Source organism: Rattus norvegicus, chromosome X (genome assembly GCF_036323735.1).
Source record: "Rattus norvegicus strain BN/NHsdMcwi chromosome X, GRCr8, whole genome shotgun sequence".
NCBI classification, from domain to species: Eukaryota; Metazoa; Chordata; class Mammalia; order Rodentia; family Muridae; genus Rattus; species Rattus norvegicus.
Genome location: NC_086039.1, coordinates 26,188,654 through 26,201,144, shown reverse-complemented (window position 1 = coordinate 26,201,144; position 12,491 = coordinate 26,188,654). Strand labels below are relative to the sequence as shown.

Below are 12,491 nucleotides of genomic sequence, written 5' to 3'. Positions count from 1 at the left end.
TACAAATGAATCAAACCAAAAATTAGGCTGCTTCAAAGACCTCTCCAGAAACCCACAACCAATCAAAATGCAAAGTTGTGGTGCCCAGCCTCAGTGAACATATCTACAAAATGGTTTTGCACCTAAGGCTGAGGTAACATTTTTGAAGGTAGGGTAGAAAAATCGTAATAGCCAGAGTATGAGGGAGTTAGTTAATTGAATGTGTTTCCCAGTTATATCAGAAAATATAGTGATAAAATATCGCCAATATTACTGTCCAAACATGAGACAAAGGAGGATGATACCAAACCAAATATCAAATTCAGTGAAGAAAAACTCATGGCACCTCAACACTACAAAATTTCATAGGGTCTTCAAGAAATCTGAGTCAGAGATGTAGGATTATTCATGAACGGACACCAGTTACAAGTGATGGCCAGCGTTGAAAGCTTGCACACTGGTAGAATTCATTACAAGGACTCATGTAGTGTGTGTGTGTGTGTGTGTGTGTGTGTGTGTGTGTGTGTGTATGCATGTGTGCACTGGTGCATGCATGAGCTTCATCACAGAGATACTGAGATGGTTCCACATATGGTAAAAGTCTTGAGGCCAGTAAGGATGGAAGAGACATTTCTCAATATAATAAAAGCAACTTACAAGAAGTTCCATACCCAACATCAACCTACATGGAGAAAATCTCAAGGCATTTCAAGTAAAATAAATATGAACACGAAAATGCCTTCTCTCTACATGCCTATTCATTTTAGTAGTTTAAGTCTTAGGTGAAACAACAAGGCAGCTGAATGAAATCAAGTTGCTTCAAATAAGAAATAAATATATCAATGTGCATTTAATTTCAGATGATATAATTTTAAATAAAAGTTCATTAAATCTCCACATAGAAAATTTTATAGATGGTGAATCATTTTAATAAAGGAACAGGGTACAAAATTAACACACTAGAAGTAATAGTATTCATATTTGAAATGACAAACGGTTAGAGAATGAAATCAAGGATATATTACCTATTATCACTAAAAATAGACAAACACAAACAAACAGAAACACACACAAATACACACATCACTCAAGTAAAAAACTTGTATATAAATATTTTAGAACATTGAAGAAGATATAAAAGTCTCCTGTGCTCATAATTTGTAGGATTAGTATAGTGTAAATTGGCAATCAACCTAAAAGAACCTAAATGTTGAATGGATTCACCATAAAATTTCCCCTAAAATTAATTTTCAGCTTCATGTTTAAATATAAAAAATACAGGGTATTTAACATGTACTCAAAAAATTTAAACTGCTGGAGGCACTATCATCCCAGATTTCAAGATGTGCTTTGGAGCAATATTAGTAAAATGACAACATGTTCTTGGCATAAAACAGAATTATAGATTCATGATTGCTCAAAATAGGCTAAGTCTACTTCATGTGTGATATAATTTTCTTCTGACATGTGCATATTTTGTTTCTAGGTACCTCTCCATTAGAGAAAATTAGGTATTGATATTACATACAAAGGTTGAGTTCATCTGCATCTTTACAGCTTATGGTAATCTTTTACATACTTAGGTGTACCTCAGTTTGCTGCACATATATTGAAAATTGCAACATATTTTGCTTTATTATCTCTATTACAGTGAATTGGCTATTTCATGTAGTTTGTCTCTGAAACACATGTTCTTAGACATTTGAATAGCATCATCAATTTGTTTTCTGATACCATTTGTTTGCAATACAAATTTCACACTTTTATTTAAGGAGTCCTCCACATTAGTAGACAGCACAATATGTTTCTTATACATAAGAGAAATATGAATATTGTTCTTACCACACAATATTTTTGTGGTTTTTGGTTCAAAATGCATTTTTCAAATTTATTATTGAGAGGACTCTACAGCCAATAGTGAGAAACAGATGGATCTTTCTGGGTTTGAGGCCAACCTTATCTGCAGGGCATTTTCCATAGCATCTAGGGCAATGTAGCACAGAGAAACACTGTTTTTAACAAGAAAAAGAAAACAAACAAACCACAGTAGATATAAAGAACTGTATTTCATTGCTGTCATTTTATATTTTATTTCCCCTTGTCTTTGATCCTAGTCATATATTGTGTTTCAGAACTTATAGTACTTGTTTTCTTCCTTTATTATCTTGGCTCTCTTTTCTCAAGTCTTCAGTCTGAGATATTGTTTCCAGAGTTCCACCTGGGGCTGTTTTTATGAACATGAAATATAGTAGCATGTTTATATCATGAAAATTTTTTTCTTAAATATAGTATTGTTTAGCTGGGAACTCTAGATTAACATTTATTATATTTTAAATCTTGAGGTAAATGGTTCCAGATTCATTTTTCTTTTACCTTCCTCAATGAGGAATCGGTTTATATTGTTCTTTACTCATATGTGACTTTTGAATTTTCCCTTGAGTATTCAATACCTTTCATGATTCTGCAAATTTAGTTTGTATTATTACATGTCACAAGCAGTTTCTTTTCTAAGTATATTTAATGTTCTTTTAAATTACGAAGTCAAGAGTGGTGCAAGAGTTGATCTTCACGGGAGAACATCTAAGAGAATGGTATACACAGTTCTAGGAAATCACCATGCAAATTATTTTGTAATGTGTTGCTCTGTGTTTAAATTGTTTTTGTTGAGATAGCAAGCACAGAATTATTATAGAGTAACAATAGCCAATGTAGGTGTGCTATAACAAGTTCTAGGCCTGATAATATGGATGTGACACTAGTGATGTTCTGAGGACTGAAACAGGAAAATAGAATAAGCTTTGAACATGAAGAACTAACCCTGAAAATTCACTGTACTCTTCTAGAAAAGTCACTGTACATACTATATGAAAGGAAATAGTCTGCAGTGTATGGAAAGAGTGATGGTAGCCAAAGTTTGGTGAGAAAGGTCATAATGACCTATATATGATCTTTGTAAGCAGAACTAGGATTTGGAATGTAGAAATGAACCACTGCTGCTAGAATGTGGGAGATATTACCTGGGAAACATGGATTATGTGCCATTCCTTGTTCCTTGGGATGTGCTCTGGCTGGTAAGGATTTGTGGAGCTCTCTTACAAAATCTGGAAAAAGAAATATAGGTTCTGGTACAAGAAACTGTGGAAAGTCAGTACAGGGAGAATTGGTGAACAAACAACAGGGGAGCATCAACATGCAAATCCAATGCATGCAAATGTGATGCAAAAATCTAAATTTAGGCCCCAGAGAATCGGTATCCAAAACAATATCTGAATGTGAATATATCCTAGTGAGACTCACATAAGGCACATGGTACAAAAACCATCTGAAACTGGGTCAGGCAGTACACATGTAGGAGGACTAGCCTCCATGGTAACTAACAAAGGAAAGTAGTACAGGAGTAACAGAAGGCAAACATGTGGGGAGCATCATTGTGGCAAACATAGTCTGTGATCTCTACATTTGCTGTGAGTGCATGAGTGGTGGAGATGGTGTATGACATCTACCTTCTAGGGGAGCACCACAGAAAACAAGCAGGTATTGATGCTTGGTGAGAGGAAGAAGGGATGAAGTTATACAGTGTCACTGAAGCTTTAGTTGCATTGAAAGACAGCAGGTAAAACCAGACATCATGTGAGCATACACAGTAAAAATTGTGGACAGGAAAATGGTTCTAAGCATTTTATGGTTCAAAAAGGAGAGTTAATGTGGAAACTGGATGAACGAGCAGGCCAGAGAGTATAGGAATGCTGAATTCTAATAACAAGCAAGGTTCCGGTGAACTTCATGAAGAGAACAATAATGAAATCTGTGCATCAGAGCCAGACCTTGGAATGTTATGAATGGTCAGACAGACTTATGTCTTATGTACCACTCTCCCACTGTCTGTCTGTCTAGAAGTGGTTCTTAGAATGTGAAGATGGTCAGGGTGAGATGGTACAGGTAAATTCAGAGTTGAAATATGGGGAAGAAAATATGTGACTACAGAAGGTGTGATAGTGTAGCATTGGCTCTGCTGAATAACTTTCTAGGGAGCTCCCAAAGCAAGGCTTGAACTATTTGTGCCTCTGGTGATAGACATGGGAGACTAGAGATATCCTGTATAGAGATTACTATGTGATACTTGCTCAGAGGTCCATTGCAGTGTGTCTTGGAAAATGTGGGTAAGACACATAAAAAGTATGAAGGGAGTTGTGGGTCTAGAGAGCATTATCATATAGGAATGTGTGGCATACCTGTCTTGAAAGTTAGGATTGATGTTGAGGTTTGGTAGACATGATTTTAGCTCTAAGGAAGTGATCAAGGAAATTTAGTGCACCATTTTTAAAATATAATATGAAAATCTAATAAAGAAGATACTTCTTAAAATATATTCATATTCAAAACTAATAATAAAATAATGGTATCACCAAACATCTGGGGAGACAATTGCCCAACTAGAGACCATGGGACACCATGGGAAATTCACAATTCCAGAAAAGGGCCGTAACTAATGTATTTTTAAGCAATGGAGATTTTGGCTAATGCTAAGGCTATCTTTTCCTCTCCAGAGACTGATAGCAATGCTCTACTGTTGAATACAACACCTATATATCTCAGTGAACTGGAGAATTTGAGCTGGTGCCTAAATGGACACTTTACTTCTCCAGACTAAAGAAAAATGTATTAAATATACTAGGCACACTACCAGAGAAGGTTAACCACAAATTCAGTCACAGAGGACTTAAACACAGTAACCTGCGTACATGATATACTGCTACAAATATTATAGCAGTAGACAGTCCATATCTTGATGGATTTAAGGCCCACTGAATGAGATGGGACATAGTCTGATGCTGATCAGGAGACACAGAATATGAAAACAAAAGCTGAGAAAATAAAATAATACTATCCTGCTTAAGGATATCAATGGGGTGACTCCTAATGATATTTCCTATCTCCATTGATCAGAGTTTTAGTATCTGAGATGCTTCCTCTTGTAGTAGACAGAAATTAAAAAAGAAAACCATTTCTGGACCATGTGTAAATAATGAGAGACCCTGGAACACTAAGTCCTAAAAGTGAAGTATTCGTGAAAATTCTGTTTTCATCAGTTTACCTCACTTGGACTTGGTTATGAGTTTCTTAAGACTGTGGCCTTCCAGGTTGTTCAAAAGTCTGTATGTGTCCTAAGTTGTGTGTTGGGGGCAAATGGGGGGGGCAAGGCTGCACACTCTTACTGAAGACTCCAACTCCTGGCAGGGCAGCCATGTAAAGAATTCCTGAGTGATGCAGGATGTACTGGTCAAGCAGCCCTCCATGCCACTGCTCCTAGAATCTCCACTCCATCCACAGGAAAAAGCATGAGCCCTACCCACACCCACCACCTGCAGGGTGGCCAGTTGCAACAAAAGCTGCAAGAAGTACCTTTGCCGAGAGTTCAGAAAGCTATACTTACTCAAGCTAATTGCATTTGTTGCTGCAGGAGAAAGCATCACAATTTCTATCCATGCCAGAGCAGGAGTTTAAGTAAACTCAGATGCATGACGTTTGAGATGTGATTGTTTTCATTTTGGGGCAGGATCCCTATCGTGAACCTAGATAAGCTCATGAGCTATGCTTTAGTGTCTAAAGAACAGTTCCAGTTCTCCCCAGAATAGAAAGCATTTTTAAAAGACCTGTCTATATACATTGATGATTTTACTCATTCTGTCCATTGGGATTTCTCAGGGTTGGCCATACATTCTGTCATCCTCCTCAATGCTTCCATCACTGAACACACAAATCCAGTTGTTTCCTGCCTAAATCAAAAACTCAATGGCTTTATGTTCCTACTCTGGTGCTTTTTTGTTCAGAAGAAGAGCAGTTCAATTGATATAAAGTCTTCATATCCTTCTGACAGCTCATCCTTCTCTGTCTTGATATAAAAAGGGTTCTTTGGAAATTAGACAGTGTGTTAAAGACATTGCACAGCTTCACAAATATGAGAAGATGTTCCGGAATAGGAAAGATCTTTGACCCTGCAGTTCAGGCCATCTGTATCCTGCAGTAGTTTTCAGATGCTGCTACTTAAGCATTTGATAGTTAAAGTGACTGAAAATGTCCCTCTTTTTAAGTTCCCTGTGTGAATGGGAGAGCAGAGAACTCTCTGTAACCTAGCCACTATCCAGCCAACTTGCAGAATCTACATCTTTAGAAGCCTGACTTTTTTTTTGACCTGTTTAGGACAGTCAGCGTGGCTGGTCAAACAAGCCCACTTTTCACAGACCAGTGATCATGTACTTGGTCCTCTATGGGCTACATTGCAGGTTGGAGTAGATTTTGCTCCTTTTTGATGAGCTAATAAATTGGTGCTTGCTTCTTTTTACTTTCCTGATTCAATCACCATGTATCAATTTCTATACCTTGCAGTTTAATGATAGTGCTGTTATGTGTGATTAAGAAGGTTTTTTTTCTGGCGAACACATGAGGAGCCATGTGAGTAGATGATCGACATAATGGAAGAAAACAGACTCCTGCATGTTTTCCTCAGACTTCCACATGTGCACCATGGCAACCATGTAGCCTGCCCCACAAATCATATCATACACAGGAATAAATGAATCGAATCATTAATACCAAGTCTCTGTGTTTGGAGCAGGGATTCTGCGGCTCACAAACTGGGGTAAGGCTTGAATGAGAACTGGCTTTGTGGGGAGATTAAAGGCTCCATATATTGCTATGCTACTTCCAAACTTCCAGTTTTCACAAGTCTGATTTAATGTTCTTTCTTGTGGGTTTTCTAATCCACTCATAAATACAACATAACGACCCTGAGAATACAATGCAATATATAAAACATTCATAAAAAAATAGGAAAAGCTGGGGCCCGAACCTTGCTGATCCCAGCCCACAGCTCCCTGCTCCTAAACATTGTGGGAGAGAGAGAGCTCATCACTCTGACAGGTGGGCACACCTGAGATTGTAGGGCAGGAGAGACGGCCAGTACTGGCCAACCTTGCCCACATCCCTAGCCCAAGAGGAAACTGTATAGGGCCTCTGGGAACAGGAAGATAGGGGAACTCAACGCTGTGGTCCAGACAACACCTGGATCTGAAGGAGGGAGAGACTAGACCTTCAGAGGGGCAGACACACCTAGGAAGTCAGAAGAGACTGCTACAAGTGACCTGCCTGGTGGACTAAGGACATACACCCACAGGAACACGTAAAGACCAGCAGACAGGAATGACTACATGCCTGAAAGCAGAACACTCTCTTCCCATAACTGGTTGAAAGAAAACAGGAAAACAGGTCTACAGCACTCCTGACACACAGGCCTATACGATGGTCTAACCACTGTAACAAATAGCAGAACAAGGTAACACCAGAGACAATGTGATGGCAAGACGCAAGCACAAAAAAAATCAAGCAACACAAACCAAGACTACATGGCATCATCAGAGACCAATTCTCCCACCAAAGCAAGCACTGAATATCCAAACACACCAGAAAATCAATATCTAGATTTAAAATCACATTTAATCATGATGATGGAGAACTTCAAGAAAGGCATAAAGAAACCCCTTAGAGAAATGCAGAAAACCACAAATAAACAAGCAGAAGCCTATAGAGAAGAAATGCAAAAATCCCTGAAAGAATTACAGGAAAACACAAACAACTGAAGGAATTAAAAATGGAAATAGAAACAATAAAGAAAGCACAAAGGGAGAAAATCCTGGATATAGAAAAGCAAATGAAGAGACAAACAGCCACAGATACAAGACAAATAAATGCAAGAGAGAGAAGAGAGAATCTCAGGAGCAAGTGATTCCATAGAAATTATCGAAACAACTGACAAAGATAATGTAAAGTGGAAAAAGATACTGGCCCAAAACATGCAGGAAATCCAGAAAACAATGAGAAGATCAAACCTAAGGATAATAGGTATAGAAGAGAGTGAAGACTCCCAACTAAAAGGACCAGTAAATATCTTGGACAAAATCATAGAAGAAAACTTTCCTAACCTAAAGAAAGAGATGCCCATAAACACACAAGAAGCTTACAGAACTCCAAACAGATTGGACCAGAAAAGAAACTCCTCCTGTCACATAATAGTCAAAACACCCAAAGCACAAAAACAAAGAAAGAATATTAAAAGCAGTAAGGGAAAAAGGTCAAGTAACATAAAGGCAGACCTATGAGAATAACAACTGACTTCTCACCAGAAATTATGAAAGCCAGAAGATCCAGGACAAATGTAATACAGATGCTAAGAGAACACAAATGTCAGTCCAGGTTACCGTTTCCAGCACAACTCTAAATTAACATAGATGGAGAAACCAAGATATTCCATGACAAAAAAAAATTTACACAATATATTTCTACAAATCCAGCGCTACAAGAGATAGTAAAGGGTAAAGACCAACACAAGGAAAATTGGACATTGAACTACCTGAGGACCAAGCTATCCCTCTCTTTGGCATATACCCAAAAGATGCCCCAACATATAACAAAGACATATGCTCCACTATGTTCATAGTAGCTTCATTTAAAACAGCCAGAAGCTGGAAAGGACTCAGATGCCCTTCAACAGAAGAATGGATACAGAACATGTGGTACATCTGCACAATGGAATACTACTCATCTTTCAAAAACAAAATCTTTATGTAATTCATAGGCAAATGGATGGAACTGGAAAATATCATCCTGAGTGAGGTAACATAATCACAGAAAACACACATGGTATGCGTTCATTGATAAGTGGATATTATCCCAAATACTTGAATTACCCTAGATGCACAGAGCACATGAAACTCAAGAAGGATGACAAAATGTGGATGCTTCCCTGCTTCTTTAAAAGGGGAAACAGAATACCCTTGGCAGGGAATAGGAAAGAAAAATTTAGAACAGAGGCTGAAGGAACACCCATTCAGAGCCTGCTACATGTGGCCCATACATATACAGCCACCAAACTAGATAAGATGGATGAAGCAAAGAAGTGCAGTCTGACAGGAACTGGATGTACATCTCTCCTGAGAGACACAGCCAGAATATAGCAAATACATAGGTGAATGCCAGCAGCAAACCACTGAACTGAGAATGGGAACCCCGTTGAAGGATTCAGAGAAAGGACTGAACGACCTTGAAGGGGCTTGAGACCCCATATGAACAACAATGCCAAGCAACCAGAGCTTCCAGGGACTAAGCCACAACCCAAAGAATATACATGGATGGACCCTGGGCTCCAACTGCATAGGTAGCAATGAATAGCCTTGTATCAGCACCAGTTGAAGGGGAGCCCCATATAGAAGGGGAGGGGAATGGGTTAGGGGGGTATTGGCCTGGAAACCGGGAAAGGGAATAACAATTGAAATGTAAGTAAGAAATACCCAGTTTAATAAAGATGGAGAAAAAAAATGAGTTTTTATTTTTTTCTGGAAAACACATGAGGAGCCACATCATTAGATGATCCTTGGAAATACACATTGGGATTGCATGATTGGTACAAGTAAAGAAAGCATATGCAGAATTTTTAATAGAATAATTTACATTAGAAACCGACTTCTGGCCCCCACCCACAGCTCACTGCTCCCAAACCCCGTGGGAAAGAGAGCTCACTCCTAAGACTGCACAGTGGAAGAGACCAACAATACTGCCAACACTTGCCCACATCCCTGGCCCAGGAGGAAACTGTATAGGGCCTCTGGGAACCAGTAGATAGGGGAACTGGAGCTGCAGGTCCCCTGTGGCCTAGACACTGCCCGAACCTGAAGGGACCGGATCAACAGTTCTCTGCACCCAAATCCCGTGGGAGGGAGAGTTATACATTCAGAGAGGCAGATACACCTGGGAAGCCTGAAGAGATTACACTCTGCCCACATTTCTGACTCCAGGGGAATACACAAATGCCATCTGGGACCCTGGTGCACAGGGGCTCCCGGAAAGGGCGGCGCAGGTCATCCTGGTTGCTGCCCTCTCGGAGAGCTCATAAAAAACACCGGAGGAGCAAACGAGAACCTCAGGACCACAGGTAAGACCATGTTTTCTGCTCCAAGAGACCTGCCTGAAGAACTAAGGACACAGGCCCACAGGAAGAGCTGAAGACATGTATACAGGAAAAACTACATGCCCGAAAGCAGAATACTCTGTTCCCATAACTTGCTGAAAGAAAACAGGAAAACAGGTCTACAGCACTCCTGACATACAGGCTTATAGGAAAGTCTAGCCACTGTCAGAAGTAGCAGTACAAAGTAGCACCAGACATAATCTGAAGGCAAGAGGCAAGCGCAGGAACCCAAGCAACAGAAACCAAGAATACATGGCATCATTGGAGCCCAATTCTCCCACCAAAGCAAACACTGAATATCCAAACACACCAGAAAAGCAAGATCTAGATTTAAAATCATATTTGATCATGATACTGGAGTACTTCAAGAAAGACATGAAGAACTCCTTAGAGAAATGCAGGAAAACATAAATAAACAAGTAGAAGCCTATAGAGAGGAATCACAAAAATCCCTGAGAGAATTCCAGGAAAACACAATCAAACAGTTGAAGGAATTAAAAATGGAAATACAAGCAATCAAGAAAGAACACAGGGAAACAACCCTGGATATAGAAAACCAAAGGAAGAGACAAGGAGCCGTAGATACAAGAATCACCAACAGATTACAAGAGATAGAAGAGAGAATCTCAGGAGCAGAAGATTCCATAGAAATAATTGACACAACTGTCAAAGATAATGTAAAACAGAAAAAGCTACTTGTCCAAAACATATAGGAATTCCAGGACTCAATGAGAAGATCAAACATAAGGATAATAGGTATAGAAGAGAAGTAAGACTCCCAACTAAAAGGACCAGTAAATATCTTCAATAAAATCATAGAAGAAAACTTCCCTAATCTAAAGAAAGAGATGCTCATATGCATACAAGAAGCCTACAGAACTCCAAATAGATTGGACCAGAAAAGAAACTCCTCCCATCAAATAATAATCAAAACACCAAATGCACAAAATAAATAAAGAATATTAAAGCAGTAAGGGGAAAAGGTCAAGTAACATATAAAGGCAGACCTATCAGAATCACACCAGACTTCTTGCCAGAGACTATGAAAGACAGAAGATCCTGCACAGATGCCATACAGACCCTAAGAGAACACAAATGCCAGCAAAGGTTACTGTATCCTGCAAAACTCTCAATTAACATAGATGGAGAAACCATGATATTCAATGACAAAAACCAAATATACACAATATCTTTCTACAAATCCAGCACTACAAAGGATAGTAAATGGTAAAGCCCAACATAAGGAGGCAAGCTACACCCTAGAAAAAGCAAGAAGCTAATTGTCTTGGCAACAAAATGAAGAGAAGGAAAGCACACAAACAGAACTTCACATCCAAATATGAATATAACAGGAAGGAATAATCAATATTCCTTAATATCTCTCAACATCAGTGGTCTCAACTCCCCAATAAAAAGATATAGATTAACAACCTGGATATGCAATGAGGACCCTGCATTCTGCTGCCTACAGGAAACACACCTCAGAGACAAAGACACACACTACCTCAGAATGAAAGACTGTAAAATAACTCCAAGCAAATGGTCAGAAGAAGCAAGCTGGCATAGCAATTCTAATATCGAATAAAATCAATTTTCAACTAAAAGTCATCTAGAATAAAAAGAAGCCAGTATACCCAGGAGGAGTAGAAGGCAGGAAATAATCAAACTCAGAGCTGAAATCAGCCAAGTAGAAACAAAAAGGACCATAGAAAGAATCAACAGAACCAAAAGTTGGTTCTTTGAGAAAATCAACAAGATAGATAAACCCTTAGCCACACTAACAAGAGGACACAGAGAGTGTGTCCAAATTAACAAAATCAGAAATGAAAAGGGAGACATAACTACAGATTCAGAGGAAATTCAAAAAGTCATCAGATCTTACTATAAAAGCCTATATTCAACAAAACGTGAAAATTTACAGGAAATGGACAATGGTATCTAGAGTTTCTACTAGTATATGAGGATTTAGTGATTTTCAACAGGCACACAAGAGAATATTTGGATGGTTGATGGCACAGGCCAGTTAATATTGGGAGGTTTGTCCACAGGGTAAACAAAACTAGAAAAATCTATGGGCCTGATGCTATAGCATGGGGTTCTTTGAAGCTCACCAGGGAAAGCTATGTTGAAATATATTTGTACCCTGAGCTTGATCACTGGACAGGCAAGGTGAAGTTCAGGGAACAAACATAAGGGAAGCAGGATGTGCATAACCTAAAACTAGATTGTGGAATGTTCTATTGGCTCAGATGTGTTGGATTTTAGGATATACAACATGGGAAAACATTGCAAAGGTATGTGATCTGAGATTGGGCTGGGAGTGAGTGAAAGCATTAGAAAGTAAGTTTCAGGGAAGTTCCACAAGTCAAGAGCAACCATATATATATATGTATATATATATATTCATTCAGATATAGTCCTTACAATATGGAGATTGTATAAGTGTTTTTGTATTTGTCATAACCATTACTGATCCAGCATGTGATAGAAC

At 38.7% G+C, this 12,491-nt stretch overlaps 1 pseudogene; it reads left to right on the top strand.

Annotated features, from left to right (window-relative positions):
• The first annotated feature begins 3,464 nt into the window (after positions 1–3,464).
• Ung-ps2 (uracil-DNA glycosylase, pseudogene 2) lies at positions 3,465–5,877 on the top strand (annotated as a pseudogene).
• Positions 5,878–12,491: the final 6,614 nt, after the last annotated feature.